The 25,294-nt window shown below is 36.8% G+C and overlaps 1 long non-coding RNA gene across 3 annotated transcripts; it reads left to right on the top strand.

The window, feature by feature from the left end:
* The first annotated feature begins 2,896 nt into the window (after positions 1-2,896).
* Positions 2,897-24,866, top strand: LOC311606891. Of its 3 annotated transcripts, none has more exons than XR_014782450.1 (4): positions 2,897-3,032; positions 4,661-4,902; positions 5,159-5,229; positions 24,652-24,866. It is a non-coding gene; the product is annotated as an uncharacterized lncRNA (long non-coding RNA). The 3 variants fall into 3 exon arrangements; XR_014782451.1 differs by having other exon boundaries at positions 2,907-2,962; XR_014782452.1 differs by having other exon boundaries at positions 2,923-3,022.
* Positions 24,867-25,294: the final 428 nt, after the last annotated feature.

Raw genomic sequence — 25,294 nt, 5'->3', positions numbered from 1 at the left:
ATGTCCCTATGAAGCCCCAGTGGTAGCTTTCTGTGCTGTGCACCTCCTTGATACACAAATCTTTATCTTTCATAACAAAACCACTTACCCTATGTTGAACAATTAGATTATTTAAATCCTTTTTATCTTATTGGGATGGCTTATTCAATAGATTTTTTGAAGCAAATATAGACATATCTATTGCTATATATTCTTAATTCTTACATGAAAAGTCCATACAAGATCACTCGAGTTAAGCCCATTTTTATATTCCAAATTTGCACTTTTTTAAAATTAACAATTGCTTTATCTTGTTCTTAGAAAATATTTTCACTGACCATTGCATTTACACCTGTATACTAGGCATCACTACAACTTCCCTAGGAAGCTTGTGCACACACATCATTTTATAACTCTTTAGATCTTATTTTTATCTTTAATAAATGTGGATAAATGTTGACTTATGACATGTAGATTGGCATACCCAATCATAGCCATGAGGCTGTCAATATCTTCCTGATTTAAAAAAGTTTATTCTATTTACTTAACATTTAGGATCACAAATATTACTAGTACATGTCTGTAAGACATGACACATATTGATTTAATTTGGTATCATTTACCATATTTTCAAATGTTACAGTTTATTTGAGGAGTACACAAGTAGATTGTGGTACCTAGCTTGAAAAGAAAACTTTATATTTTTGTTGCCTTTTGTTTACTTATTTGTTTGTAAATTAATAATTATATATGTTAAAAGAAAAACATACTCTCTATTTTTCTAAAACCAGAAATTTTTAATTAATTTTTAATTAACAAATAATTGTGACAAACACATTTTTACAAATATCCTCAGCAGATATTATTTATTAATTAAGGAGATATAACATAGCTATTCTTCTGGGACATAGTTATCCAATCCTAAAATAAGTGTCCTTAAAATTTCCTTAAAATAATTTATGATGCTGTTGTTCAGTATTATTATTTCCTGCTAGATAAACTCTAATAAATGCAGCAATAATTGCTTATATTGAACTTATAAAATGATTCTTTTAAAAATGAAAACAGAATATTGTTGAATGCACAGTTATATAGATTGTTGACTTGAAATACTGTATTTATTATTGACAATGCTAGGGATTTCAAAAGTCAACAAAAGAATAAAAATCATGTGCAAATCCTCACTCCAAAGAGCTCATCATGCCTTATATTTCTTTCTTTTTATATTTTCTTTATCTGAAAACACATATTTTTCATGTCAGTCTGACATTTCCTGCAAAGGCTAATAATGAAAGCAATAAAAGGACTGAGGATGAGCTCAGTGGTAGGAGAGTCTCCCAGCAATTTGTGAGGCACTGATGTAGTTTCCAGCACCTGAAAATGAAGTTACAGTAATAATAATAATAAGCATAAAATTAGGAAGTGGAAAAACTCCAAATATTTGACCTTCAAACATTAAAAACTCAAATTGTTAGCCTGAATTTTAATTAACACAGTGTTTATAACTTGTATTTGAACATGAAAAAGGAAATTTGTTTTTATACACGATATATCTCAGAGGCCATCTTTTTTTGGCTGACCATGAGGAAGAGTTGCTCTATGATTGGGACACTGCTTTCAAGGGCAGAATGCATTACTTCTTGCCACTGTACAACCAAATATAGGCTAAGAATTGAAAGGCTTCTCTTTTGAGTCTTATAAAATCAGTTCCTTCTACAGAATTGCAACAGAAAGTGTTGTGCCCCTTACACAACTCATCAAAACTATGAAAGGGTGAGATAGCCTATTTTGAGAGTTATGAATATCACATCAGGAAAAAAATCAGTCTATTGGAGAATCATTTCTTTCTTTCTGCATGAAAAAAGTGAGTTTTTAAAAGAAAATTTCAAATTTAAATATTTATTTATGTATTTATGAATATATATGTACATGCCATATATGCAATAATAATTAATGAAAGTGCAGGCCATGAATTTGAAAGAGAGCAAGAAGGAATATACAGGAGAACTTGGAGGGGTGGAGGGAATAGGAGAAATAATATAATACCCTCCAATAATTTATAATTTGAAACTTGTAGATTTTAGTATTTACTGTCAAATTCCATTATGACTCAACCTTATGAATTGTTTGGAAATGAAAGAACACCAAAGTACAGAAATAAAATAAATAAGACTGCAATGGCTGGAGAGGTGAGGCAGTAGCTAAGCACACTTACTGCTTTTGCAGAGGAATGGACCTGGATTTTTTTTTTTTGAAAATAGATTTTTTTTCCCTCTAAACTATGTCCTAAATAGGTTTTCTCCTCCCTTTATTCCTCCCACTTTCTCTGCACCTCCCTTTCTATTTGAATCCACTCCTTTTCTCTCTCTCTCTCTCTCTCTCTCTCTCTCTCTCTCTCTCTCTCTCTGTCTCTCATCAGAAAACAAACAGGCTTCTTAAGATTAAAAATAGCAAGCTGGGCGTGGTGGCGCATGCCTTTAATCCCAGCACTCGGGAGGCAGAGGCAGGTGGATCGCTGTGAGTTCGAGGCCAGCCTGGACTACAAAGTGAGTCCAGGACAGTCAAGGCTACACAGAGAAACCCTGTCTCGAAAAACCAAAAAATAAATAAATAAATAAAAAATAAAAAAAAATAAAAATAGCATAGATATAATAAAATACAATAAACGTAATAAAAAAAAACCAGCAATTCACCAAAACGTGACAAAACAAACAAAAAGAAAGAAAAAAGCTCAGGAGATGGCACAGGAATCAGAGACCCACCTGTTCACACACTCAAGATCCTGTAAGAACCACTACACTGGACGTCGTAACACACATGCAGAGGACCTGGTGCAGGCTCTGAGTATGCTGCCTCAGTCTCTGTGAGGTAACACACATGCAGAGGACCTGGTGCAGGCTCTGAGTATGCTGCCTCAGTCTCTGTGAGGTAACACACATGCAGAGGACCTGGTGCAGGCTCTGAGTATGCTGCCTCAGTCTCTGTGAGGTAACACACATGCAGAAGACCTGGTGCAGGCTCTGAGTATGCTGCCTCAGTCTCTGTGAGTTTCTGTGAGTTCATGTTGTTTTAAAGGGATGTTCTTGCTGTCCTCCACCCGCTCTGGCTCTCACACTCTTTCTGCTTCCTTGTCTGAAGGGTTCCCTGGTCACTGAGGGGAGGGATTTGCTATAGATATCCTATTAGATCTTTTGAATCCAAGGTCTCTCAGTCTCTGCATCATGGCTGTGGGTCTCTATATTTGTTCCCATCTGCTACATGAGGAAGCTTCTCTGAAGATGGCTAAACAAGCCACTGATTTACGCTAATATAGAAGAATGTCACCAGGAGTCATTTTTTTCTTGCTATTTTCAAAATTATGTCTTTTAAAAAGAGCAGTATTTGTTTTTACCCTACATCTGGCCTATATAGTCTCAGGTATTTGGTCTGTTTTTATTTTATTTATTTATTTATTTATTTATTTATTTATTTATTTACTTTTTAACCTCACAGTTGCCTGTGGTGACTGTTTTAGGGAATCTGATGTCCTTCCTCTTCTTGCTTGACTGGCACCTTCACTCATTTGCACATACACCTTCTCTTCCTCACACTACCTATAAATAAATATATGCAACTAAAAATAAAATAAATATTTTTTGTAAAATAATGAAAGATTTATGAACTCAGTTATGAGTAAATACAGGATTTTTTCTTTATAAAGACTCTGATGATACCATAAGCCTAATTTTCTTTCTGAGTCTACAACTGATACTTAATCTTTCCTTGGTAAATGAAATCAAAGCTAGAGAGTTCCTGGTCTACTTAAATCACCTAAAGAAACCCACTGCAACTCGTATCCATCAGGTTCTTATTTGTTACCTCTAGACAAAGGATTTCCTCCACTCCTTTGCCACTCTTGGTATTCCATATAGCATGTGTTCTGTATAATCTTTTTTTTTTTAACCACCAGTATCTATTAGGAGGAACTGAGTCATTAGAACCATGCCAAGCAGCCCTCTCTATTCCATGTTCTCCTATCCAACCAAAGAAGCATGTACACACTCTTGACCATTTGAGCCCCCAGTTACAAACTAAGAAAGAAAATTTCCAATGTTCTGCCTTCCTCCAAGGTCCCCTAGTAGTGGTAGAAAATGCCTGAGGTCTCATTCTGTTTATCCATGTGTTCCCTGATCTTCTCCTGTTTTGCTTCTTCCTTGGGTTCTTTGCAATTCCACTCATTATGTAGCTATAAGGAAGAAGCAATACACGAGATGCTGGAGGAAGGCAGGATATTGGGGCTGTGTGGGTAGAAGACATTTTTGTTTATGTGGTAGTGCAGTCATGTGTTGAGAGGTGATGATGAGCCATAGGCCAAGTGGATTGGAAAAGTTCATCTGGGATAATCGATGCAGGAAGGAATTGGAAAGTTTCCTTCTTTAGATTGTAACAGGACTGTGTATTTGCTTCTTTGGTTGAAAGAGAGAACATATGGACTGGAAATTATGAATGTAAATCTTACCTAATAGTGTTATATATGTTCCATAATTATTACTGTATATTATTTTATTATTGAAAGGAAGGGAGCCTTTTATTGGACTTAAAGAGGGAAAGGTTAGCATACTGATTTTGTGGACTGTGTACAGTTTATCCTTGTTCATTCATATACTGATTTCTCTACCCCACTATCCTTTCTTCAATCCAGACTTTGCATTGTGATGTTTATTCAAAGTTTCTCCTCTCTCAAGTTTGGGTAAACATGTCATCACTTGTTTTCTGTATTGCCAATGAAAACCAACTAGGCGATGCTGAGCATTAACAGAAAATAGGATGGGACATCCTGGTCCAGTGAGAGGAGAAGAAAGAGCAGAAAGGACAGGACAGAGCCATGAGAGGAAGACCATGGGACACCAGGAGCAATAGCTGGACCTAGGATATAAGTAAAAAGCAAGTATAATGTGGAAAACCTGAATGAGAGATATACAAGGTTGAAGCTTTACAATAGCGTAATTATTGCTCAGTATTGTGGTCTAGATTAATTAAATATATCCTAGTCTCTGTGTGGTGTTTTGAGTATATACATGTTTAAAGAGTAACCACTTATTTTGCTAAAATAATAATTCAATATTAAATATTAATAATCATTCAGCAAAATACTTTAAATATATATATCAAGAATTATCAACATTATCCTCCATTTCAGGATTCTCACCAGAGCAGGCAAGAAATGAACCAAGGCAATAGGTAGGAAGATTATGAAAGTGTCACCAGAAGGTAAACATAACATGAGATATGAAAATCGAATGACAGCTCTTTCTGCATAAAAGCATGTTACCATATGTAATAGTATGTACTGGAATCATAGAAAGACTGGCCAAAAAAGCCCTTTGTATTTGGAAATAAGAAATCAGATGACTACAATATCTTTTTGAAGCAAGAAATAGGTCATTAAAAAAGACAAATCTAGCTTAATTTTGAAAGCTAAGGCTCCTTCAACCTAATGACATCCCCTTGTACCGCTATAGTTGCTTTGGGGACGTGATGCTCAGATAAAGCCAAATTATTGCACACAAATGACTGCATGGGCTTATTAGATCTTCACTGAAATGTAGTTCACTGCTACTGTTCACTGGGCAGCATATCAGATTGACGTACACTTCATAAAGAGCAAACTAAATTATATCCCAGTATAATTTATTAAGGAGTTTGATTTGTTCTTGATGCTTTCTGGTTTTTTCTTTTTGAAGTTCTTTTTATAATGTGATTTATAAGCATATGCATTATGCTAAAATCCTGTGCTCTTCCTTGTCAATAAATGTGCAATATGTGGCTATTTATATCTAGAAGGAATGCTGCTTTAAACGATCATAGATCATTTAGGTATATCTAGGTACATAAGATAGAGCCAGTAGAAGCCTCAATTTTCATCGAATTCACTCCCCGGAGAGCTATGATTTTATAATAATTTTAGAGTCTACTAATAGTAATGAAGGAAGCAACTCATTGTTTATATGTTTTCAATCCTTGGGTTTTATAGTTTGGATGTTAGTCTTTTTGTCAGATGGGTTTAGAATCCTCTGGTTATGTGTGTAAGAGCTTTCCAGTAAGGTTGAACTGAGGAGGGAAGTTCTGTTCTAAAAGTAGTTTGTAGTGCACCATGGGCTAGGATCCCAGACTGAATAGAAAAGTAAGCAGGATAGGTGAGCGCTGTTTCAGAGCTGATATAAAGTAGCTAGTCTCATGTCCAAGCCACCGCGCCTTTCCCCCCCATAATACACTATTTCCTCTAACTGAGCCCAATTCCCTTTGTCTGGTATTTTGTCACATCAGTGAGAAAGGAACTTATTGCAGATGCTTTATTAGAATACTATTTGTAATTATAAACATTTTTACCTAAAAATTTTATATCAGCCAGATAATAATAGATTTTTTTTATGAGTGCATATTCTCATGGTAAAGTGATAAGAGGAACTAGAACACAGAATAAATACATTCTTAGTGAAATTTCCTTTTATCTTATATTGTTACAATTTTTAAAATGAGCAAGTCATTTTTATTAACTTTGTTTATTTACCTTACATCCTATAACAGCCTACTCCTTCCTCTCCTTCTTATCCCACGCTCACAGTCTCTTTCCCTTCCCTTTCTTCTCAGAAAAGGGGAGCCCCCCATCCCCATATCAACACACCTTAGCACATCAAGTCTCATTAGGACTAAACCCACCCTCTTCCACTGAGGTTAGCCAAGGCAGGCCAGCTAAGAGGAAGTGACCCAATAGCAGACAACAGAGTCCATGTCAGAAAGAGCTCCCCTCTCTACTTGCTAGGGCGCTCCTACGAAGACCAAGCTGCTCATCAGCTGTATAAGGGGCCTAGGTCCAGACCATGCATGCGCTTTGGTTGGTGCTTCAGTCTCTATAATATCCTGTGGGCCTAGGTTACTTGATTCTGTCGGTCTTCTTGTAGAGTTCTTATCGCCTCAGATTTGGGTCCTCTTATCTTTCAACCTACTCTTCCATAAGGCTCCCTAAGATCTACCCCATGTTTTTCTGTGAGTCTCAGCATCTGTTTCTATTTGCTGCGGGGTGGAGCATCCCAGAGGATGGTTAGGCTAGGCTCCTGTGTGCGAGCATAGCAGAGTATCATTAATAGTGTCTGGGGTTGACTAAGCCATTTTTAATAAATTGAAGGGATGCATAATATAGAACTGCCTGCCTTTAGTAAATCAACTACCTTTACTTTTTAAATTTCTGAATTATATTGTGTACTTTTAGAAAACACGGAGATAAAAATTGCAGCATTTCATTGTGTTAGAAATACAGTCTGATGCATCAGATAATAAAGTATATACTGATTATAATACTGCAGTATAGACAAGATGGATTATTCCTGTAATCTCACCCCTTTGAAAACCAAGACAAGAGAATTACCAGCAATGTAAAGATAATTTTGGATATAAGCTTTTATTACAAGAATAAAAAATAATAATTAAAATAGGCTAAGTCAAAAACACTTTTGGTATAGTTCCACAAGGTTGTTTTACTTTTTATTAATATTGTGGTTATGAAAATGAAAGAAGTAAAACAATTGATAATTTGTGAATCAATCATATATGTAATTCTGCAGTCATAGGTATAGAGAGCTGAGGCTTCAATGCAAACATGAGTGTGAAGTAACATGAAGAGTGAACTAATCGCTCTCTGGAAAATTATCCACACCACTCTCAGAAAACTCAGACTTGTGGTTACTATTACCTTGAGATGTAAGCAGCCCAAGGAAGCAGAGAACAATGGTCCTGCCAAATTAACATTTGCTCCACTGTTTGTCCCATGGTATATTTGACTTTCTTCTGTTGCTGCTTCTTCTTTTGATATTTTTACCAAGCAGCCTAATCAAAGGTTGTTCTGAAATGAATGTCTTCCTCCAGAATTGAGACACACAAGTCTAGTGTGGTTGAAAAAGGTAGACAAGGTCACAAGTCATCCTTGTACAAAGGCCAGAGCAGCCTTTGTCTATCATTTCTGGGAGAAATATTTTGGCTTTGCACTCACAAAAGCTTTAGTAAGGTCAGAAAAGCTTATTTAACATTTATGAACACATTTTTACACTTCTAAGCTAATTTCCCTGTGTTTTCCTCTTATTAATTAAATGTTTTCATAAGGACTTTACTTTGAATATTATCAATTGTTCAACAAATGCAAAAATTAAAATTTTGTTTAGCAAGCTATAAAGGCACAGTTTCCAATTTGTGTAAACAGGAAACTATTACTACAATTGATATGGAAATAAAATATTATTTAATAATGATCAAGAAGGACAAGGAATATTGCCTAATTTTTTTATGAGGCCAGTTACCTTGATAGCAAAACAAAATATAGACCCAACAAAGAAAGGGAATTATATAGTAAATTTTTTTGTGAACATAGATACAAAATTCTCTATAAAACACTTAAAACAAACCCAAGAACATATCAAGGAGATAATCTAGCATATTGACACAGGGGTCCTTCTAAGAATGTAGCAATAGTTCAATATGAAGAAATTGATAAGTGTAATCCAGCAAATAACCAAATTGAAAGATAAAAAAAAATGGCACAATCATCTCATTAGATGAAGAAAAGCCCTTAGAAAAATTACAACACCCTTTGATGATAAAAGTCTTAAAAAGATCCTATGAGCATATACAGGGGGAGGTAATCCCCCTCAGGAACAGTCATAGGGGAGGGGAATAAGGGGAAAATGGGAGGGAGGGAAGAAGGGGAGGATACAAGGAATGGGATAACCATTGAGATGTAACAAGAATAAATTAATAAAGGAAAAAAAAGATTACAGATATAAAGGGCATTTCTTACTATAATAAAGGTAGTTTACAAAAATTCCATAACCAACATTAACTTAAATGAAGAGAAATTCATAGCAGTTCCATTAACATCAGGAGCAAAACACTACTGAAGAAACTCAGGGGGATACAAATTGGAAGGAAAGAAGTCAAGGTGTCTTTATGTCAGATGATATAACAGTATGACATGTGACATAAAGTTCCACTAGGAAACTTCCATGTGTGATAAACACTTTCAGCAAAGTAGAATAATACAAAACTACCTCATAAAAATCAATAGCCTTTATATATACATACATATATACACACACCTTATGGTTCTTTGCATATATACTGTATATTAATATTGATATATTAATGTATATTTATATATTAAATGTATATAATATAATAATATTAATATATATTAATGTTACCTATTGTGGTTTTATAGGGTTCTGGAGTGTGAAAACTAGGAGGATTCTGTGTCTATATTTGTTTCTTGTGCATTTTCTTAGCTACTTTTTTTCCACTTTGATGGTTTTATCCTATTTTCATTATTCTTATTTTATTTTATTATTATCCCTATGAAGCCTCTTTCTCTTCTAATGTGAGACAAAAAGGGGGTAGATCCAGTAAGAGAGGAGGTGGGAGGAATTGGCAGAAGTAGAGGAGGGGGAAAACCATTGTCAGAATATATTGTATGAAATAAAATCCTTAATGTCAATAAAAGTAAAAATGATGAAGAAACCCTTCATGAATAAATTAGGAAGAATATTAGCATTTCTAATTAGTACATCTTCAGGTCTAAGTAACTAACACACTGGAAAACTAATAATGTTTAAGATGTTTATGTTTAATAATAAACAGTAAAATGTTTAAGAAAAAAATAGAAAGATATTTACAAATGGGTTTAACAAACAAAGATTACAAAAACACGTCTGGGTTATTCCTGTACTTCAGTGAGGAAGAAGGATCTCTTAATAAAGATATCTATAAGAGAAGTAAAAGTAAATTGTAACCTCCTAACTCACACCATATGTAAACCAATGATGAAAAATTTAGGACAACAGGCTGTAAAAGACATGAAATATTTAGAAATGTCAAATAACTCACATTTCTGAAGAAGAATCACTTTATAAATATGTAAATGAACACAGACATACTCATGCAGGATTGAGAAAATGGAGGACAGGAGGAAAAGAGAGAGGAGAATGAGAGAGAGAAGGACAGGCACAGGAGGTAGATATTCACTCAGCTGTTAAGGAAAACACGCACAAAATCACAAGAAATGAAGGGATTACAAACCTAAGTTGGAGTTGGATACCATATGTATGCATCCAGAAGGCTAAAGATTTATGGTTGCATATCACCTATTAAAAGTAAACTGATCGAGGCTAGTGAGATGGCTGAGATTGCTCAGTCGTTAAAAGCAAATACTTATCGTTGTGTGAGATGTGTTTCTTGGATGCAGAAGAACGTTGGATCTTGTTTAGGCATCCATTCAGTTAGTCTGTGTCTTTTTATTGGAGAATTGAGACCATTGATGTTGAGAGATATTAACTGCTCAAACTATGGCACCAGCCAAGGACAACACAGGCTGTAAACTTCAAACCCCTACCCAAATTTAGCCAAAGGAAAGGACATTCTCCACAGTTGAGTGGAGCGTGGGGTCTGACTTTCATACGTACTCTGGTGCCTCATATTTGACCACATCCCCTAGATGGGGAGGCCTAGTGGCACTCAGAGGAAGGACAGCAGGTTACCAATAAGAGACTTGATACCCTATGAGCATATACAGGGGGAAGAGGTCTCCCTCAGACACAGTCATGGGGAAGGTAGTAAGGGGGAAATGGGAGGGAGGGAGGAATGGGAAGATACAAGGGAGGGGATAACCATTGAGATGTAATATGAATAAATTAATAAAATAAACTTTAAAAAAGCAAGTTCTTAATCACTGAATATTGTACTGTTTTAAAATACCTTACTTTCATTCACAAAACTCACATAGGTGGCTTGCAACTTCCTCTTACTCCTGGTTTTTCTAGCTTCCATGGGCTTATGTGCATACACCTGGATACAGGTACACAAAATTTATTTAAAATAATAGTAAAAATAATATTAAAATAGTAAAAAAAATTAGTGTATCACTGAGATGATTTATTAATTTACAATGAGCAACGAAACTGATGTGAGTACTACGTTAAACCATTTTATCATTTGTAGTAATGCTGAGTCTGTATACCTCTTCTAGAGCTTAATGATCTCACTACTGTACATGAATCTTTAAAACCAGGTAAATGAAATTAAATACCCCCTATAACATCCAAAATGATATGATGATACCAAAGCTTTGATTTTTAAACACTAAGGACCCTAAATCTTCTTATCTACAACAAAATCACAGCCCACACACAGTGCCAAGCTTAGCAGAGCTCAGCCTTGTAGAGGAAGCACCAATGAATGAACTGAAGACTGCATTGCTAAATTCAGCATGCTTTTGTAAAAAACAAAACAAAACAAAACAAACAACAACAGCAAAACTCCACTCCACACTAATACTCAACTCAGAATAATATAGACATTGATGCAGTGACTAGGAGCTCATAAACCCAGGACATAAACTCTGAACTACACATCAAACTGCATAACATAACACTACTGGTATGTTGCAAATAATTCAAGTTACATTCTACTACAAACAATAAAATTCACATAATGAAATAATCTCAGTTCGCTACACCTAAATCACTAATATGAGAAACCAATATAAAAGTGTAAGGAGAGAGTTCTCCTAAAAACATTTCCAGTTGCACAGTGATACTGTCCAACAAAATATAATTAGATGATATATCAAATAACTCAAAAGCATGATCTTCAGTATGTTCAAAGACACAAAATGTAAGCCCTTGTGTGACTCTTAAGGAAATAAAATCACATATACGAAATAAAAGTATTTGAAAGACTGTTGAACCTTACATAAACTGAAAGCAATGAGAGAGACTTGGAAAATTTTCACACAAATAATTCAGAAAAGTTATTATAATATGTTCAAGGAAGTCAACAAGAAAATGATATTATCAAGAGAACAAATCCAACAGCTATATAAAATAAGGAAATCAATTAAGGATAAGAAAATATAATTCAGTAGAAAGGGAGAATTACCAAAGAAAAATAAAAATGAAATGATTGGGAAAAATGAAAGTTTCAACAAATCAAATAAGGAACTCACTGAAAATAGGCTGCATAAACCAATAGAATAGACTGTTTAGATAATGGAACACAATAAGACACAAAGACAAATTTCTGTAAGTTGGTCATTTAGTCAAGATTAATGATATAATTTTTAATGAACAAATGGAACAAATCAGAACATTGGGAATCCGTAGGAATACCAAATCTACAAACTATGGATATATGAGAACAAATAGAATTCCATGTAAAAGGGATAAAATAATTCCAATAAAAATATGAGAATACTCCCATGCTTCTCTCATCTAGAGTCCCAATAGGATGTCCTCTGGTGCCTCATATTTGACCATGTCCCCTGGAGGGGAGGAGGAGACCTGGTGGCACTCAGAGGAAGGATAGCAAGCTACCAAGAAGAGACTTGATACCCTATGAGCATATACAAGGGGAGGTAATCCCCCTCAGGAACAGTCATAGGAGAGGGGAATAAGGGGAAAATGGGAGGGAGGGAAGAATGGGAGGATACAAGGGATGGGATAACCATTGAGATGTAACAAGAATAAATTAATAAAGAAATTTTTTTAAAATATGAAAATAAATGCATTAAATGTACAGGAAAACACACTTGTTTAGTAAAGGAGGCATAACACTAGGAAGACAGGGTCAAAAAAGTAATTTCTATCTCTTATTATAGTTAATATGTTAAGATGTGTAATGAATAAAATATATGGAAGCTCCAAGAAAGGCCAGGTCATATGTACACATATACATACACATACTTAGCAGCAGGTCAATGAGCAATAAAAACTTTTAAAAGAGAAGGACACATTTCAAGTTAAGTGAGATCAGAATGTCAAAGTTCCAGTGAACATGACAGTTTTTCTCTAAAACCTTTATCATTTGGGCATAGTATTTTTCAAAGAGCACCAACTTTTAAAAGAATCTGGAAGAATTTTCTAATACACATACTTCATGGAAAAAAATAAATGTGTTAATTTAGCACTGGTAACTTCTAAAAAGTGCCTTGCTTTTTTTCCCCACTATAGCATTCTACTACACTCTGTAATTCCACCTATAGCTTCCCTGGGTTTTAAGTATGCACAATGCACCAACTTAGAATCTTTTCTATGGCTTAATTGACAAAGAGAAAGTATAATACAGACAAATAAATGTGCAATTTTAAAGTTAAGATTGTATTTGGACATGATTGGATAGGATACTAATTGCTTATATTAATCTTCTACCTAATTATTGTTGTGTGCTCGAATCTTTTTACATAGGAAGGACAGAGAGCACACTAGTGCTAAATCTGTACTATCCTAGTCACTGCTCCCACTTCCTGCTCAGGAAGAGTTATTTCTTTGCACCCACTTTTCCTTTTGCATTATCTGCATCTTTTATTTATAAGAGCTGTATCAAGAGCTTATTCGTTCTCCTATATAGAGGAAGGTGTGGAAATTTTATGTGGCCTTGACTCAATCAGGAAATTACTCAGAAGAGACTTGCATAATCATTAACATTTAATATGTCACAAAAAAAAAAGAAAGAAAAAACAACAGGAAATTTTCAGGAAGAAAAACCATAAAGTCTTCTGTGTTGTGGGCCATGTTCAAATATAAAGAATGCCTCTACTCATTTCTTATTACCTAATTGTATTCCTAAGTGTCTGTAGATTTTCTATTACTTTATCCTGAGACAACTAAATCGAGTATTAACTGGAATATAGACTGAATATTTGGATTGTTTCTTTCACTGTACGGTTACAAAATAAAGTGAGTAGAACAACTAGAGTGGGTTTATTTATTTATTTATTATCCATTTACTCATGGCCAAAAGCTGAATCAGTCAGTCTCAGGAAGCCTGGGGTTCAGCTGCTATCAATACAGAGCTGAGATCCTCCCAATGGAGCATGGAGCTGAGGTGAATGATGAACTGCCTTTTCCAAGGTCGCTTGAGATTTTAGACCCATGTACAAGACACAGTACCTATCACCAAATCAATGAACTATTTATTCTTGTGTCTGTCTGTCTGTCCATCAATCTGTTTATTTTCATTGAGTATTTGTAATTTAAATATTGCCTACTCCTCCTTGACAAGGAACACAAACTTTTCACAGTTTTGGGGCTTCAACCCAGGGGACAAAACATTAGCTATGCTCCACCCCTGAGCTAAGCTTCAGCAATGGCTATCCAACTAGGAATAATCTAGTACAGCCTATATAGTTTGTTTAACATGAAGAGACTATGTTATCCAAAAACAAAAAACAAAAAAACAAAAAAAAAAACAAAACAAAAAAAAAAAACTCCACATAAACTTTAAAGGTTGAGTTTACCTGAACTGCCTTTAAAATATTAATGTAAATTTATTAAATACTATTTTGTTCCTTAACCACAATTTCTATTGCATTTTTAAGATAATTTTAGGTAATATTCAGGTTTCTCTTTTATTCTTTACTGTGCTGAAAATAAGAATCATAAATATCATATATGGAAGCTATTAGCTTTCATATTTTTATCAGTGTGTAAAGATAATGTGATAAACATAATTTTAATGTACTTTGGTCTTCCATCTGCCCTAATGAATTTAGAGACCATTGGCTTAAGAGTATGAGGTGTTAAACATAAAAATTATTCCCTGCATGAACCACTCACTTATCTGGATGAGGTTACAAAAAAACCAACAACAAACAAAACATAACCTAACTCTCCCAAGACACACTTGCTACTCTCCTCACTTTAATACCTACCAAGCTTCAAAAACTGGTCAAAATTCAAAGAACATCAGACGGTGTGGGGTCTATGCCTATATGATGTATCTACAACAAAACCCCTATGGTTAATGATTAGGTAACATTGCAATAGTGGGGGATGGGTAAACAAATTGAAAGTGATAGAGGACCAGGATTTCTGCTATGAGATAATGTCTTCTACATATTGTTGATGTTATTTGTATAAAACTGTGTTTGTATCTCTTGGCTTATGTAGAGAGCCACAGATAGCAGCACCCCCTGCTGCTTCCCCGGCACAATGCGCCCCTTTTTGCGCATGCGCAGTGCGCCCCCTTTTGCACACTCACAGTGAGCAAGCCCCTTATGCGCATGCCTGAAGGCATGGCGTGAGGTAGCATGATTCGAACAAGGCATAGTGTGAAGTAGCATGATCCAAATGCACCAACCAAGAGCGACAACGTGGCAGTCTCTGATAGGACCAGGCACACTATAAATGTTCTGTGGGAGCTTTTCCCGGGGTCACTTCGGTAGTCCAGGATCCTGAATAAACTGCAGCAAGAAGAGTTCCCGGTGTTGGAGTCTTTCCTGCTGGTCGGGGGCGGCATCGACAGGCTTATTTCTTTTTTATTCAGATAATTAATTTATTCAGATTACATCTCAATTGTTATGCCTGTACTTTTATCCTTATGTTCTTCCCCCCCTCCCTTGTTCACCCTATTCCCCTTCCCAAGGTCTGTGACAGAAGGGGACATCTTCCCCAACCATATGGTCACAGCCTTTCATGTCTCATCCTGTTAGTGTGCTTAGCCTTACTCTGAGTGCTACCAGGACTCTCATCAAAGGGGAAGTGGTCAAATATGGGGTACCAGAGTTCATGTCAGAGTCAGTCCCCACTCTCCACACAACTGTGGAGAATGACCACGCCATTGGCTATATCTGATTAGTGGTTCAATGTTTATTGCATGTGTTGTCCTTGTATGATAAAGTAGTTTGAACAGAGCCTCCAGTGTCCAGATCTGCACATCGTGATGCTCTTCTTGTAGGTTTCTAGGATCCTCTGGATCCTTCTATTTCCCCATTCTCCCATACTTCTTTCACCTAGAATCCCAATAGGAAGTCCTCACATCTATTCCAATCTCCTGGTAAGTGAAGAATTTTATGAGACATTCCTTTTGTTCTAGTGTCCAATTATAAGTGAGTATATACCATGGGAGTCTTTCTGGGTATGGGTTTACTCACTCAGGATGATCATTTCTAGGTCCATCCATTTGCCAGAAAATTTCAGATTTCCTTGTTTTTAATACCTGATTAATATTCCATAGTGTAAATGTACCACAGTTTCTTCATCCATTCTTCCACTGAGAGACATTTAAGTTCTGGCAGCTATGAATAAGGCTGCTATGAACATGGTTGAGCGTATGTCCTTGTTGTGTGGTGGAGCATCTTTTGGGTACATTCCAAGACATGGAATAGGTGGGTCATGAGGTAGCCCTATTCCCAGTTTTCTGAGAATGTGACAGATTGATATCCAAGGTGGTTGTACAATTTGCACTTCCACCAGCAGTAAAGGAGTGTTCCCTATTCTCCACATCCTTGCCAGCATATATTTTCACTTGAGTTTTGATATTAGCCATTCTGATAGGTGTGAGATGGAATCTCAGAGTCATTTTGATTTGCAATTTTTATGATGGCTAAAGATGCTGAGCATTTCTTTAAGTGTTTCTCAGCCATTCAATATTCCTCTATTAAGAATTCTGTTTAATTCTGAGCCCCATTTCTTATTTGTGGTATTTAGCTTGGTGGTATTTAATTTCTTGAATTCTTTATATATTTTGGATATTAGACCAAATAACCTCAGATATGGGGTTAGTGAAGATATTTTCCCAGTCTGCAGGCTGTTGCTCTGTTCTGTTGACAGTGTCTTCTGCCTTATAGAAGCTTCTCAGCCTCATGAGGTCCTATTTAATAATTGGTGACCTTAAGGCCTGGGCTGGTGGTATTCTGTTCAGGAAGTTATCTCCTGTGCCAATGAGTTCCAGGCTCTTCCCACTTTTCTTCTAACAGATATAGTATCTCTGGTTTTATGTTGAGGTCTTTAATCCACTTTGTGCATTGAGATAAATATGGATCTACTAGCATTTTTCTACATGTAGACATTCAGTTACACTGGCATCATTTGTTGAATATGCTAGCCTTTTTCCATTGAATAGACTTGGCTTCTTTGTAAAAAAATCAAGTGACCATGTGTGTGTGGATTCATTTCTGGGTCTTTGATTCCATTGATCAAGCAGCCTATTGCTATGACAATTCCATGTTGTTTCAATTGTGGTTGCTCTATAGTACAGCTTGAGATCAGGTATGAGGATTCCCTTGGAGGATCTTCTATTGCACAGGATTTTTTTTTTTAGCTATTCTGGGATTTTGTTTTTCCATGTGAAGTTGAGCATTGACCTTTCCATGTTGTAACTCGTACCTGTGGGATGAAGTTTTCCTTCTAGTAACTTCTATAAAGCTGGATTTGTGGATAGGTGCTATTTGAATTTGGTTTTGTCATGGAATATCTTGTTTTCACCATCAATAGTTATTGAACGTTTCACAGGGCAAGGTAGTCTGGACTGGCATCTGTGGTCTCTTAGGGTTTGCAGGACCTCTGTCCAGTCCCTTCTGGATTTTATAGTCTCAGCAGAGAAGTCGGGTGTAATTCTGGTAGATGGGCTATATGTTACTTGGCCTTTTTCCCTTGCTGCTTTTAATATTTTTCTTTGTTCCACGTATTTTGTGTTTCTATTATTATGAGGCCAGAAGATTTTCTTTTCCAGTCTATTCTATTTTGTGCTCTGTAGGACTCTTGTATGTTTATATGCATCTCCTTCTTTAAATTGTGGAAATTTTCTTCTATGATTTTGTTGAATGTATTTTCTGGGCCTGAAGTCAAGCGTCTTCTCTTTCCTCAATGCATATTATTCTCAGGTTTCATCTTTTCATGACGTCTTTTATTTCTTGGAAGTTTTGTGTCAGGAATTTTTCAAATTTTGCATTTTCTTTGAATTCTGTTACAGATGCTTACCTCTGTATTGTTTGCCTTTTTCTCTAGTTCTCTCATTTCTATCTTTCTTTGCTCTGTGCATTTATCATTGTTTCCATTTTCGCCTTCAGGCTTTGAATTGTTTTATTGATTTCCTTCAACTGATTGATTCTATTTTCCTGAAGTTCTTACAGTGCCTCCTTATAGGCTTCTTTAATGTCTCCAACCTGTTTGGCTGCATCTTCCTGCAATTTTTTATGGATTTTATTGGCTTCCTCCATTATCATCTTTATTACTAAGGATTTGAGGTCATTTTCTAGTGTTTCAACTGTGTTTTTTTCCCTCAGGTTTGGTTTCTTTAGGTAGCTGGGCTATGGAGAAGCCATGTTGTTTTGGTTTTTTTGTTGTTTATGTTTTTATTCTGGTGTTTAGTCATCTCGCTGTCTCTGATGGTGGGAGGTAGCTTCTGGTGTCCTTCTCTGGTCTTTGAGAGCAGTTTGTTGGTGAGTGTCTATAGATCGATGTCCCTTGACTGTGAACATCAGGGAATTCTTCCCTGGAAAGGGCAGGTGACCTGGTTTCAGCTCCAGGGGTCTTTGCTCCACACTCTGGGTACCCGACTGGGTCAGCAGAGATAGGTGCTGGGGCTCTGCAGCCCTAGGATCTGATGGGGTAGTGTAGGTAGAGCCAGTTATGGTTGTAGTGTCTTTGGCTGGGCTTTGAATACCCTGCCCTTGGGCCTCGGGGCTTTGGGTGCTAGGCTCAGATCACTCTAGAGTGCCTGAACCCCTGCTTGATTCTAGCATTTGTTTAGGTTTCTGCCTGACCCATACAGGCAGTGGGGCCTAGGTTCAGCCTGCCAGGGAGAGATCAAGTACTGCCTTCTAGTTGTATTTGATTAGCTAAATTTCTTCCCTATCCTCTCAGGCCAGTTCAGCCTCTCCTGAGAGTGTGGGAGGAGCTGCTGGGCTGTGGAGACTGGCTAGGTTGTGTTAGTTCTGCCCAATTGTGTATAACGAGTCTGCTGGAGCAGGTTGCTTCATTTCTGCCTGGTCCTGTTCAGACTGCCCAGCTGTGGTGGCTCTGTCTAGTCTGGTCGTGCACTGGAACTCATGCTGGGTTGGAGCAGCTGGTTAGTTTTCTGCTCTATCCCCTGAGAGTGTGGGAAGCCCTGCTCTAGAGACTGGCTAGGCTGGGTCCGTTCTGCTCAATTATGCAAGAATAGTCTGCTTGGGCAGGTCACTTGATTTCTGCCTGGTTTGTTCATACCCCATTCCCCACTCCCCGCCTCGCCACAGTTGTGGCTGGATAAAGTGTTCACAGCCCTGTGCCCCTGTGTGGCACCTGGGGCTTTCTGTAGACTGGCATTGGGGTGATGGGAGGATCTGAGGTAAGATCCACCCATTTTCTTGAGATTTCCCCAGGCCAGGAGCTCAAGTGCTTCACTGCCCAGAGTTCAGTCACATATGCTGAGTTCCTGCTATAGAGCATGGCTGCAGCTTGCAGGCAAGTTTGGGTCCAGACTCTGGGGACTGGGCTCCCATCCTCCATGGGGCAGGCCTTTGGATGACCCGAAGCCAGACCAGCCTGTGGTCTGCACTGTGCAGACCCCTCTCACCTAGGGTTCTCCAGGTATTGCGGTCTGTAGCTTTCAGTCAGGTTCCTAGTCTTAACCCTCTTAAGTTATATTTCATTGCCCCCAGCAAATGTGCTAAAGATACTTTCTTTTGTAACCTTTCAAGGCTCATTCCCCTTTCTCTTGATCTTCCTTGGGCCACTATCGATGGCTGAATTTCCTCCTTCTTCCTTCCTCCTTCTTCTCCTAACTCCTTCTCCCCTGTCTAACAGGAAGACCAACCCTATTCTCTCCTCTGCTCATCAATTGGCTGTAAGCTGCTTTATTGACATATCAGGAGGACAATTAAGGAGTAGAATTTACATACGAATGGGACAGAAATCAGTATTTAAACTATACAATAACTTTAGGCCTACAACATATGACCTATGAAATATCAATAATATGGTGACCTAAATAACACTTGCACAATAATTGTACTAGTTGACATGACAACACAGACAGATAGGTAAATCTCAGAAGCCTGGCGTCTAAATGAAACTTAGTCAGCAAGCAAGTCTGCTGAGAGAAAAATCATTATCCTCTAGCATATGAACAACACCAAACGCACTCATCAGAAATGTCTGTGTGTGTGTGTGTGTGTGTGTGTGTGTGTGTGTGTGTGTGTGTCCATGAAGTTGAAAAGGAGTGAGGCATGGGAGGAGTTAGAGAGGGAGAGGATGAGGTAGAAATTATGTACATTCAGTTACTTATGAATGTAATACTAGACAAAGGGTTTGAAATGTTCTACACAGTTTCTGTACCTTTTTTATGATTAAGAAGCCATAAGTTCTGTCTTTTACCTTATAGACTCCATGAGTTATTTGTCTATAAAGGATGTCTTCTCATATTACAAATCCACCATGGGCATGAAGGTGATTGGTAGGCTGTGGGTGGGACCAAGAAATTCCAACTACCTGGATTTCACTAAAACAAATACACTGAAATGAGAAGAATGTTTAGATAGGGGACATAATTTCCCATAGAAAATGAACACGTGCTGAATAAACTTAGTCTTTTTGTCATAAGCACCAGCTTGCATGTTGAGTAAAGTCAATGTATATGAAGAGATCTGGGCCTCAGTCTCTCTTGCAAAATGTCTCCTATCTTATCTAGAATGATCATCTGCCAACATAGGTATAAAACTAAGTCCTTATAAATTGGAACACCAACACAATCCTAGTAATTTGAAAAAACAATCCGTAGTTGCCATTTGAGAGTTATGATTCCTTTGTCTACATAGAGGTCCCAAGAGTCCAAGTTGTTTACATGTGTGGCCATGCATGTGAAAGTGGTGCCACATGCCAGAAAGGCCTTACACATGCTGCTTAGTACAAGCAAAACAAAGTAACACAAATTCATCATAACTAAATTTGTATCAATCATATCAACCCAGGAAGAGACAGATAAGTGGGTAAGTTATGGAATCCAGTTATCTCCAGAAACTGTAAAGTAAGTAAAGCAGAATTTTATGATTGACTTGCTCTTTCCCTCAAGGGACAGGGGACCCATAGACACAAGAGTACTGGTTGCTTCCTCATACCACATGCATCATAAATGATATGGTTTCCTGGAAGGGCAGTGTCTTTCACAGTAACTTATTATATTAAAAAATTTGGATAGGGAAAAATCAGCAGTAATCATTTTGAGATAAAAGTCCTGAAAGATATTCTGCGGTAGTAGAGAGAAGCCTATATTTAATTTTTTTTCTGCTTTATTAACTAAATGCTCAGGAAAGCAGTGATTCATTTTAACAACTGTTTTCTCTCTCTCTTTCTCTCACATGACCACACTTATTCACATGGTACTCACTCTACAGCAGCGACAGGCATCAAAAGTTCATACTGAACTTCTGAGCTGATACCCAGCCAGAAAACATTAGACTGCACAGTTTCTGAGATCCTCCACTTAATTACCTTATAAAGGAAAATAGAAGTATGCTTTCCCTTAGTAATATGCTACACTCCCTTTCTCCTTTGCAGGCAGGTAACCAAATCCTCTTCAGTCTCTGAATCAGTTTGACCTGCACTATTGCTGTGATTGTATGTTCCCGTCTTTTTCTCCTCAGTATAAATGGGTGGCCAAGTGCTGGTTTCTAGCACCATCAACCCCATACATGTTAACATTTTACACAAAACATTTGCCCTTATTGTCCTAAATTTTTTATTCTACTGATTTGATTATTTAACTCACCTCCATTCAATTAGCCATAAAATTAAATCCTCTTTTTTTCTTTCCTTTTCTCTCTTCCCTTCCCCTGCCCTAGTCAGTTGCATTTCTTATAACTTTCCCAGCTAGACCAACATGTCACACTCTATCTTGTCTTTTCCCAGAGGAAAAGTCAACACATTTACCAGGTGGAACTCTGATTCCTTGTTAAGACTTTGTTGTTTATGAGTTCCCAAAGTTTTAGTGAGTGGAGATTTGGGCTACAGCGCACCAAGATTAAAGGATTGCCATTAAACCATGCCAATCCCCCTTCTCAGGTATCAACAGAGAATCCTTCTCACTTTCCCTGCTTTGGCTCAGCTCCCACTGGCAGAACAGTTTATCTTTTGATTCCACTCGTGTTTCTGCATAAGATGTACCTTCCCACCTGAGGTGCTCCTAGAAACTACGAGGAAGGGCAACCCCAGTTTTATAAAAATTGTCTAGCTCATTCCTGTGCATGGCTACTTAGGAACTCATTAATTGTGATCCTAACATAGAAGTGGCAAAGGGATCCCTATGTTTGACAAATCCAATATGACGTCCTGCCATTTCATCTCTTTCAAAGAGAAGATGTAGAAACCGGTAGAAGATGAAGTAAAGTGAGGAATTGGGACCAAGATCAAGTAGGCAGTGTGCTCATCTAGAAGCTGATTTGCCCAGCACAAAGCAAAGTCATCTGGGTTACAACATAATTGCATTAGGATAGAAATGATTTATTGATGCCTCTTTTATATTTGGTGAGTATTTTCTTCATTTCAGTTATCACAACTCACAGACTGCTTAACAGATAGTACGGTGAGTCATACATTTATTACATTGTAACCCTGAAGACCCTTACTGGCTTTTAGGGGGAAAGAAGAGTATATATAATTCACTTAAATACTAGAAATAACATGGCATTTAGTTTTAAATACAGCTCATTTTTTTTGTACAAAAGTGAACACCATCAAAATGATACATTTTCTTAAAATATACCAGTTATAATATAAAAAGAAACATCCCATCTTCAAAGTCTTCAATTGTGCTTGTTACGCAGTTAACAACTCCCTAACTGTTAATTTGTCATAGTGGAAACCCTTAACATCACATAGCTCATGGAATTGTCCTTCTGCATCTGTAAAACCAAAGTAAATATTTTACTTAATATTCTCCTCATGTGAAAAAGTTACCAATTCTGGGTGTTCAAGTGTTTTATAATATGAAATTAAGTTTGATGTTTCTCATCTAAGATAGTGCTAGATAGACTTAACTTCGGATCCAGGTTCACAGAAATTAGACATAAGAATTGCTTCTCAGTTTCCTGCATCTGTCTAGAGGGTTTTCTGTCAGATTCTTGTAGAGACTGAGGGTGATTTTATCCTGAGTATGCACGCAATGGGTCCAGAAAATGGGTAATTCTGGAGAAACATTCTGACCCATTTGTCTGTCTGAGTTACACTAGGAAAATTTTAAAATGATTGATCCTATCAACATGAAAATCATATGTTGTCCTATCTCAGTGAATAAAAGCATGGATAATTATGTTTCTCTATTTTTCAAAGGGCTTTATTGCAATAATGAGCCTCATTAGTTCTAGAAAGTAGGATATGTGTCTCAGCCATAGGCGCCTAAGACCCATACCTGACACATAAGACCAAAAATAATATGCTACCTTTTAATCAGTTTTATGTTGTTTCTTTGTCATGTTTCTTTTATAAATTTGAGAAATGTTCCTTTACCCAGAGAGTGGAAAAAGTAATGAATTATATAAACACATATATGTTTGCAGTCATGCATGCATGCATATATATGTATGTGTACAATATGTACACACATATATAACCACACATACATATGTACATATATCAGCATTTTATTCCAGTTATTGTGCTATTGATTTACTTTGTCACCATGTATTTAAAAAATATGGATGAAACTCTCCAAAGAAACAAATGTTTCCAGAATGCACGCAATCAGTGGATTGAGCGCATTTATAGTCTCCTCCGTTTCTTATTAGAATGAACATGAGAGCCTATTTGAGGAAATGAAATGAAGTGGAAAAATATGGAAAAATTAGTGTGAAAATATGTCTTCAACCTTTCATTGTCTGCCTCATGGATAAAAAAAAATCGCTGTAGCTGATGAGTTGTATTGACTCTGCATTACACATTGATTTTATTATCCCTAGTACAAATTAGTCAAGTACCTATCATGTTGCAGAGAACACACATGCAAAGGGAAAACAGAGACAAAATATATGGTACCAGTCTCTGATTTGAAACAAAAATGGCTTTCTCTGTGAGACTATAGACAAACAACTTATTTTGCTGGAGGCCACAGTGGAAAAAAAGCAATGTATCTGTCCTTTAATTAGGCAATAGAAATCCATGAAAGTGCATTAACTCAGCTTTCAGCCGTTTATTTTGCATCAGTAAAATCCATGGACTCTGAAGGGGAACTCAACCATAATTAAAAGTGCTATTGAGCTAAACACAATTACCAGTGCTTACCTCATTATATAATGCTGTTGGCACAGGAAGCAGAGTGCAGACTACCTTTCTTTTCTGCATTCTTGTCAGACATAGTTACAAAAAGGTCTAATGTAATTTAGCAATGTCCTGTATCAAAATTAAACATAGAAAATTGATGACTTTTGAATCGTGACACTGAATTGCTAGGGAGCTTGATAGTGGTTACTAACCTTAGAGGCAATTGGAAATAACACTACTTCCTTATGGTCTACTTTGAATCCATCTCCTATTTCCTTTGTAACACTAAAAGGGAAAAAAAATCACAATTGCCTACCCCCTGCCAGTCCCAGGCTTCCTACTCAAAAGGATGTAATACTTTTGGTTCCAGAAGGAAACACAGTTCTGCTTTATTCCAAAAATTAGGACATTGTATAACAGTGTTTCTTCCCTTAAGGGTTAATCCAATTTGTCCAGTCAATAAAATGAGCAGGAATCTATCACCAGAAAAGTTGATTTCCCTGACGTCATGCTACAATAGGTGAGGACTCTATATTTTGCTCTCCAGGGCTCCTGCCTTGGTACAGCCATTTTATAGCTTCACACATGGAACACAGCTCTTTTCAGACAAGTATAATTCTTTTCTCTCTCTCTTTTCTTTCAGATGCTGGCCAAAAGACAAAGCTTACTTTTCCTGACATGCTGCCTCTTCTCACTTCCTCCCTGAAGCTGACGCACCCTGCTTTTCCACCATTCAACTGCTTGCCCACCTCCATCTGCTGTTGATGATGGCTTTCTGAATTCTTACACAAAAGGCATGGCTTTCTCTCTGCCCCTTTTCTGTTTTCTGCCTCCAGGCATCTTCTGAGGTTTAGAGCTTCCCTGCCTTATGATTTTTTTTTCTCAAACTCTAACAAAATTGTCATTGAGCTTTCTTTCAGTCTTTTAAAAAATATTTTTATTAATAATACTAAAGAACCTAATCTCTATTATAAGAAGTTGTATACATGTTATTTTATCAATGACATTTCTTGAGATCAAGAAAACTTTTTAACACTGAACTCTTCATGCTTTATGATGATAAAGGTGTTTAGGAAGTCAGTCTATATGCATGGAAACTATGGCACTGCAAATAAGGAGGGTTGGTAGTTAGGATGTGTAGCATTTAATTTATTAATACAATTATAAGACTAAAAATTTTTATAAAACCAGTTCTATGGCAAAATATGTGTAATATAACAAAAGGCAGACACTTTATCTTTTATAAATTAAATAAAAAATAAAAATGTACTTATTATGGTAGTTTT

This window comes from Acomys minous, assembly GCF_964271855.1.
Source record: "Acomys minous genome assembly, chromosome: 10".
Taxonomy (NCBI): Eukaryota; Metazoa; Chordata; class Mammalia; order Rodentia; family Muridae; genus Acomys; species Acomys minous.
Note: the sequence above shows the minus strand (reverse complement) of the source record. Positions and strands in the feature narration are given on the sequence as shown.